This window comes from Maylandia zebra, linkage group LG18 (genome assembly GCF_041146795.1).
Source record: "Maylandia zebra isolate NMK-2024a linkage group LG18, Mzebra_GT3a, whole genome shotgun sequence".
Lineage (NCBI taxonomy): Eukaryota > Metazoa > Chordata > Actinopteri > Cichliformes > Cichlidae > Maylandia > Maylandia zebra.
The window spans coordinates 33,448,445-33,456,821 of record NC_135184.1 but is presented as its reverse complement, the minus strand read 5'-3'; positions in this window follow the sequence as shown (position 1 = coordinate 33,456,821).

Below are 8,377 nucleotides of genomic sequence, written 5' to 3'. Positions count from 1 at the left end.
CATATGTATTATTGTCTTATTTCACAGCAATATTTGTTCTTCTTTTGGGAATTAACTGGATTTACTACAGTTCATTTTATATATGCTTGGTTTCCAGAGGAAGACTTATCTTAAAATCTCTTGTTAAAGAATAAAAGTGATCTTCTCACTTGCATCATTTAGCAGGTTTAGTTTTTACTTCTTTAGTAAATTATCAGTGAAGGATCAAGGATTAGCACATAATTTTCTATCACATTCAAAATCAATAGACAATGAATCCTTCTGACTTTGTTAATCTTCCGTATATCTGAAAAAGACAGGCAATAATTGCATCATTTTTGTCAAATATTTTGTCAAGATATCAAAATCCATGCGTCCATTTTGTCCTCCTTATTTGGGTCTGGATTGCTTAGGAAGCAGGCTGAGTGGAGTAGCTCAGGCTTCTCCCTCCCCGGCCACCTCCTGCAGCTCATTCAGGACAATACCAAGCCTTTCCTAGCCAGGAAACGTAATCTCACCAATCTCTCCAGCATGTTCTGGGTCTACAACAGGGCCTGGAACATCTCTCCCTGGAATTTCCCATGAAGCATCCTAACAGCTCCCTGTATGACTTCATCTGGCTCGTTTCAATGTGCAGGAGTAGCATTCTGTCCCAAATCACTGAACTTGTCACGCTTTGTCTAAGAGAAACACCAGCCACCCTTCAGAAGAGCTCATTTCTACCACTTGTAACCACAATCATCAGAGCAGAGCTTGAGATTGAATAATGGATTGGGGCAGTTCCAATCTGTTGTGACGATGAAAAAGCTGAGCATAAATGCAAAGCTGCTGATTTCCGGAGTTACTCGGAAATCTTACAGAGGAGGGGTGTGTTTATACATTAATCAGAAATGGTGTAAAAACTTTATTGTCCGTGAACAGGTGTGTCTGCCGGACATTGAGGTTCTTTCCATGTCTATGAGGCCATACCTGCCGAGGGAATTCCCGCAGACCAGTGTCACTGTTGTGTCCATCATAAAGCGAACCCAAAGATTGCGGCTGACACCATCTCCAACGTTGTGTACTCACTCCGATCTCTCTCTCCTGAGGCCCCTAATATTATTCTGGGGGACTTTAATCACTGTAATTTGAAGAAGACATTGGGCAGTTTCTATCAACATGTGAACACACTTCAATAAAAGTCTGGATCTATGTTATGGTTCCATAAAAGGTGCGCAAACATCTGTGGCAGGCCCCGCCCTCGGATCCTCTGACCACAACACGGTGCATCTCCCGCCAGTTTGTGCTGAGGAGCGAGATGGTGAGGAAACACCACATAAAGGTTTGGAGTAACAACGCCTCTACAGGGATGCTTTGACTGTACTGACTGGTTGGTGTTTGTGGAGTCATCCAGAAACATGAATGAACTGACGGACATTGTCTGCAACTATATCTCCTTTTGTAGAGATATGATTCTTCCTTCCTTCAAGTTGTGCATTTTTTTTCTCTAATAATAAATCAGCTCTCATGAGGCTGATTTATGAAAGGAAGAAAGCTTTTAATTCAATTCAATTCATCCATCCATCCATCCATTCGCTTCCGCTTATCCTTTTCAGGGTCGCGGGGGGCGCTGGAGCCTATCCCAGCTGTCATAGGGCGAAAGGCGGGGTACACCCTGGACAGGTCGCCAGTCTGTCGCAGGGCTAACACATAGGGACAGACAACCATTCACACTCACATTCATACCTAGTGGCAATTTGAATTATCCAATTAACCTATCCCCACAAGCTGCATGTCTTTGGACGGTGGGAGGAAGCCGGAGGACCCGGAGAGAACCCACGCAAACACGGGGAGAACATGCAAACTCCACACAGAAAGACCCTGGTCTGATGGTGGAATTGAACTCAGGACCTTCTTGCTGTGCGGCAACAGTGCTAACCACCGTGCCACCGTGCTGCCTCAATTCAATTCAGTTTTATTTATATAGCGCCAAATCACAACAACAGTCGCCTCAAGTCACTTTATATTGTAAGGTATACAGAGAAAAACCTAACAATCATATGACCCCCTATGAGCAAGCACTTTGGCGACAGTGGGAAGGAAAAACTCCCTTTTAACAGGAAGAAACCTCCGGTAGAACCAGGCTCAGGGAGGTTACGTCCGATTGACGTAACCGGGTGTCATTACTGCTGATGTGAATTAAAATTTTAATGAATTGATGTTTATCCTTAGCCAGCAGTTTTAAATTTCTCTCAGTGTCGCCTGCTCTGGCCCCTGGAAGACAATTGACTATGGTTGCCGATGGGGGCTTCTGTTTAAGACTATGCTTCCTCCTCACCGTCACCCAGCCGCCCTCTTTCACCAACTGCTTGGGGTCTGCCGGGGGACAGCTAGCGGGGCCTATGCTATCTTCGGCTGCACCAGCTACAGGGGCCTGGCTAGCTACGGGCCTATCAAGGGTGCGAAGCTGAGTCTCCAATTCAGTAATCCTGGCCTCCAGAGCTGCAAATATGCTACGTTTGTTACAAGTATCATTACTGCTAAAGGAGTAACTAAACATCTGACACAATGAGCAGGAAAGTGCAGGAGGGACAGGTGAGGAGGCCATGCTGCTAGCGAGTCAGCTATGAGCTAAGCTAAGCTAGCGAAACAGTAAAGACACAGTGAATGAATACTTTGGCACTGAATTAGGGAGTGAGTACACAGAGAGTGTGCTTCGGATGAAGCGCGTGAAGATTATACTATGAAAACAGAAGTTATCTAAAAAATTTTTAATTAAATTGCTATGGAAATAATCTATTCAAAAACACCACTGTGTGTTGGAAAAGGAAGGGATACTCTACCGCAGAGAGAGCAAACACCAACAGCAACACCAACACCAAGTGACAGCGCCACCTGAAGGAGGCCCTTTGAAGGGAATATCTCTAAAGTGAATCTGAGGTGAAGAAAATTAGGAAGGCGATCAGATCCCAAATAAAAAAGCCAAAATAAAATGCAAGCATAAGGTAGAAGTTGAGATGGGGAAGCTATGACTTCCGGGTTGCCTGGGCAGGCATGAAACACATGACTGGTCACTCTCATGTAATAAGTCTCCCTGGTTTTAGCTCAGAATGTCAGTTGGCTAATGAGCTGAAGAGATTTTACTTGAGAATTGATGATAATCATAATTTTAGTAACGCACTGGTTTTGCTAAGAGAGTATTGTAATTTGTCTTTGACCAATACGATCAGACTTTGTAACCTGGTTAAAATGGCTGGTCAGATTTCAGGGAGGTCTCAGGTCCAGCTTGTGGACTTTTATAACAGGCAGGTGCTGAGGAAGGCAGCCTCTTTCATGTTATGTTCAGACAATCCTCTCTTTAATAATTTTCAGCTGCTTCCCTCACGTTGCTGGTATAAAGTGCTTGCAGTGAAGACCAAGAGACAAAGAATGTCTTTTATACCTGCTGCTATTATCATGCTTAATAACACTAAACCATAAGCGTTGTTGCCATCACTACTGCACGTTGCACTTTGTTGATGCTACTAATGAAACTTGGGCCTGTTCTACATTTTTTTTGTTGCTTTTTTGTATATGTGTTGTTTGGTGTGTGTCTGCAAATCAATTTCCCATTGGGGAAAATAAAGTTACCATTGACCATTACCAGTCAGTCTACATTCCTATATTACTTACTTACCCTATAGTCATGAGCTCTGGGTAGTTACATAAAAGAATGAGGATTCCTTGTATCCTTCAAAGCAGATTAGTTTTCTTTGAAGTTTTTCTCATCTAGATTCACTTCTGTCAGTGCGCCCCAGGGCAGCTGTGGCTACATGTAGCTTGCCAACACTGGTGTGTGAATGTGTGTGTGAATGGGTGGATGACTGAATGTAGTGTAAAGCACTTTGGGGTCCATAGGGACTAAGTAAAGCGCTATACAAATACAGGCCATTTATCATTTACCATTTATCCAGATTAGACCAGATACATACAGAGAGGAGGTTGCAACAGAGTCACCAACCTGTCTCTGAATGTGGACAAAACAAAAGAGATGATTTTTGACTTCAGGAGAGCACAGAGAGATCACTGTCCACTTAGCATCAATGGATCCTCTGTGGAGGTCTCCAAGAGCACCAGATTCCTTGGTGCCCACCTGGCGGAGAACCTCTCCTGGTCTCTCAACACCAGCTCCATAACTAAGAAGTTCCAACAGTGTCTCTACTTCCTGCGAAATCTGAGAAAAGCCCATCTCCCTCCATCCATTCTCACCACGTTCTACAGAGGGACTATTGAGAGTGCCCTGAACAGCTGAATCACTGTCTGGTATGATAACTGCACCGTATCGGATCGCAATACCCTACAACGGATAGTGAGAGCAGTTGAGAAGATAATTGGAGCCTCTCTTCCCTCCATCATTGACACTTATAGCACCCGCTCCATCTGCAAAGCCACCAGGATTGTGGAGGACCCACACACCCCTCACACACACTCTTCACCCTGCTACCTTCTGGAAAGAGGTACCAGAGCATCCGGGCCCTCACTGCCAGACTGCAGAACAGTTTCTTCCCCCAAGCTGTCAGACTCCTAAACACTCAGTGACTGGGATGACACACACACACACACACACACACGCACACGCACACACACACGCACACGCGCACACACACACGCCTTCAGACACCAAGGTCCTTTTTGCACAGTATTTTGCACATTTCCATTGCACTGTCTTGTGTCTGTACCGTCCTGTTCTGTCTATTGCTGCACTGTCTTGTCTTGTTTTTTTGCAATGTTGGAACATTGCACTTTACGTAGTCCTGTGTTTGTCTGTGATATGTCATATGCAGCACCAGGGTCTCAGAGGAACGCTGTCTCGTTTCACTCTGTACTGTACCACTGTACATGGTTGAAATAACAATAAAAGCTACTTGACCTGACTTGACTTGAGATACCCCCAATACAGGAAAGTTTGGAATAGGCTCTCAGTTTAAAAAGTCCAAGTTTATCCTGTCTTATCACCCACAAGGCTATGCAGAGCTTAGATGCAGCCAGAGAGGAGACTCGCTCAGTGTTAACTGCTTTTTTGAAGTTCTCCAAATGTCCATCCTGCTCCCTCTAAAGGCACTGTTGCCTGGCTGTCCTTGCAGGTCAAGTACAATCCTTCTGCCACATTAAAATTTAATGGCCTGGAAAATAGCCCCAAGGATCTGTTCATTTTCAAGGCTAGAGTAAGCTGTAAGGACCCCTGTAGTGATATTATAACAATAGACAGGCTTTTAACTTTTTTGTTTCACAAAGCATGAAAACAGAATGTCTACAATTTAGACGTTTTGAATGCAGGATATTTTATTAAACCAAATTAGCAGGACCAAAGCAAAATCTAAATCAAATAATAATAATCACATAGTAATCACTGTAATCGTTCTTATAATAATAATGGATTGTATTTATATAGCACTGTTCGAGACCCTCGAAGCACTTTACAATTCCACTAGTCATTCATACACTGGTGGAGGCAGCTACAGTTGTAGGCACAGCTGCCCTGGGGCAGACTGACAGAAGCAAGGCTGCCATTTCGCGCCATCGGCCCCTCTGGCCAACACCAGTAGGCGGTAGGTGAAGTGTCTTGCCCAAGGACACAACGATTGAGACTGTCCGGGCCGGGGCTCGAACTGGCAACCTTCCGATTACAAGACAAACTGCCAACTCTTGAGCCACGATCGCCACTTATCCAATTAATCTCCTCGTAGTTAATGCTGATTTCTAATACTAATCTTGAGAAGAGTGAGAGTGAGGAAAGCAGGTACACCGATGCACTTATCTCTGTTCTGTGTCGATATAATCCAGCAGGAAACCAGCCAAATCCTTGTAGGTTATAATCCAACATGGCAGAAACGTACATTGTGCTGTAGTGGTATATAAACACATGGGGAGTGCATTACATGAGTACTTCTGTCCCCGTGCATGTCCTGCACCATCCTTGTATATTTCACTGCCACCCATGACTTCCTCATGCAGTAGCAGTTCCATCTAGATGCACAGCATCACAGTGAGGCTCCTTCTTACCTTCTCTATACTTCTCCATCAACACTCTCAAAGCAAACATCTGTAGAGCTCTTTCTCAGCATGAAGCAGCATGAAGCCATACACTGCTCACTGATCTTTAGCTGTCCGTTAACTCCGTGTGTGTTTGAGTACTTGTTTTATTCACCTGTGTGAACACTTGTGCATACACCTGTTCGTGTGATGCACCTGTATTCATAAAGTTTCTCCATGTAAGTGTCTAATAGCCCCCCAGGACATGAAGCAGGCATGGAGGAGATCCAGGCTCCAGACATCCAGAGGCCCCCTAGAGCACAAGAACCCAAGGAGGACCACCGCAGCAGTTGCACTACCCACCTTCAAAAGAGCTGATTGTCTTATCTCGCCTATAACGTGTGTTTGTCTGGTCTTTCTGTGCTCTCTTTTTTCCCTTCACCTACCAATCACTTGTGGCAGATCCCATTATCTCCTTCTGGTTCTGCCAGAAGTTTCTTTTTGTTAAAGGGGAGATTTTCCTTCTCACTATTGCAAAGTGCTTGCTTGCTTGTGTGCTTCCAAGAGATTTCTCCAATACTGTACTTACAGTACACAGTGCCTTGATGACTGTGGTTCTGAAGTTGTGCTACATAAATAAACCTGAATTGAACTGAAATGACAGCAAGACATAGAAGAGGTGTGTGAGCCCCTTCTTTCTTCCAGTGGTGATGGAGACCCTGACAGATTAACTCAGGAGAGACAAGAGGGATGAAAGTCAGTAGAAGCAAGACACAATGCAGACAGGTGCAACAGTGATGCAAGGAGCAGAGGTATTGAGGGTGGACTGCTGTAAATATTCTCTATTTGAAAATAAATAAAAAGCGTTAAAATGAGATTTTTTCAATTTTCCGGTTTGCTGGTTTTTGTTTTAATGAAATTCTGTTTATGATACTTGTGTAAAGAAATCCTTGTTAAAGATGTTGAAGACCCTGGTTAAGTGTAATAAGAGGCTGTATGGTTTTTCGGTCAACTTGGAGAACATCTGACATAATGCCCCTGAGCTCAGTTTTGATTTGCAAAACTTTCAAGCATTTTTTCCACATAGCATTGTGGGGTATTTTATGTAGAACTGTGACATGAAAAGTCATTTTGGAATCAGGCTGTAACATAAAAAAATGTGGAAAAACTGAAACACCGTAAATATTTGCTGTAGGTCTGTATTTTTTGTTTCCTTCTTAAAGAATAAAATTGTCGTATTTTTTAGACCACATTACGCAAATCAACCACTCCAGAAATACTTTACATTAGAGCAGATCTGTTGCGTTTTCAAAACAAATTTGATTATTTAATTTTATTATTAAACAGCCATTTTGGTCCAGAGAGCCAATTAGTGATCACCTTTATCGATTCGAGTTTTGCCATTACATATTAAGAAACATACAATTTAAAGGTGTTGGCTCACCAGGAAACGAGTTTATCAACATTTATAAATGCAAACATTTTGACTTTTTGGGTAACATTTAAAACAGGGGGCATTAAAAAGCTCATATATAACATGGTTAATAATAACACTTTCATACTTTATAAATGTTGGATTAACTATTTCTAAATTATTATGTCAAGTACAAACCAGTTATTTCGGAGCTAGTAATGGTTAGCAGTGTGATTTAAAAAGTCTAAGTAAATAATTACCAAAGTATTTAGAATCACATTTGTATGCCTATTGATTAAGATAAGTACTAATTAACTGTGTGCGTTATGACCTAATCTGAAGGGAAGACTATTTCTGTGTGCCTTTTTGGATCTTTCAAATGTTTATTGCAAGATCTTAGGTCTCCTACTTTCAGTCTGCTAATCCATAGTGTCATCATGTCTTGGTTTTCTGTCACATGCTGCACGTGTATAATCTTGTTTAGGGTTGGCTGCGTGGGTGAGGCTCCATTTTTATCTAGTGACTCCAGGCTCTAGGTACAGAATGAGCAACATTTCTCAAAACATAGTTATCAGACTCAAACCCTAACATGCAGTGGCGGTCCTAGCCTGTTCGGCGCCCCAGGATAACACTCCCTCTGCCCCCCCCCCCCCCACACACACACACACACACAGACATAAAACATATTAAAGATTGTACATTAACATAAAACTGTTGAAATTCACCAGAGAAGCACACACACGAAGAGAGAGAGAGTATGCATTGTATGCAAATGGCTAAAACAGCCATCATAATTCGTCAAACAATGAGAACAGGACAAATCAACAACTGACAAAGACTAATTAATATTAAAATCTGTAACATAATGTAATGTTTGGAGTTTAGTCTGTTACTGTTACTATTTTTACCATTTCTTCTTGGAGCAACTGTAACTCACATAATTTCCTTAGGGATTAATAAAGTATTCTGATTCTGATTGGTTCAGGATGACCT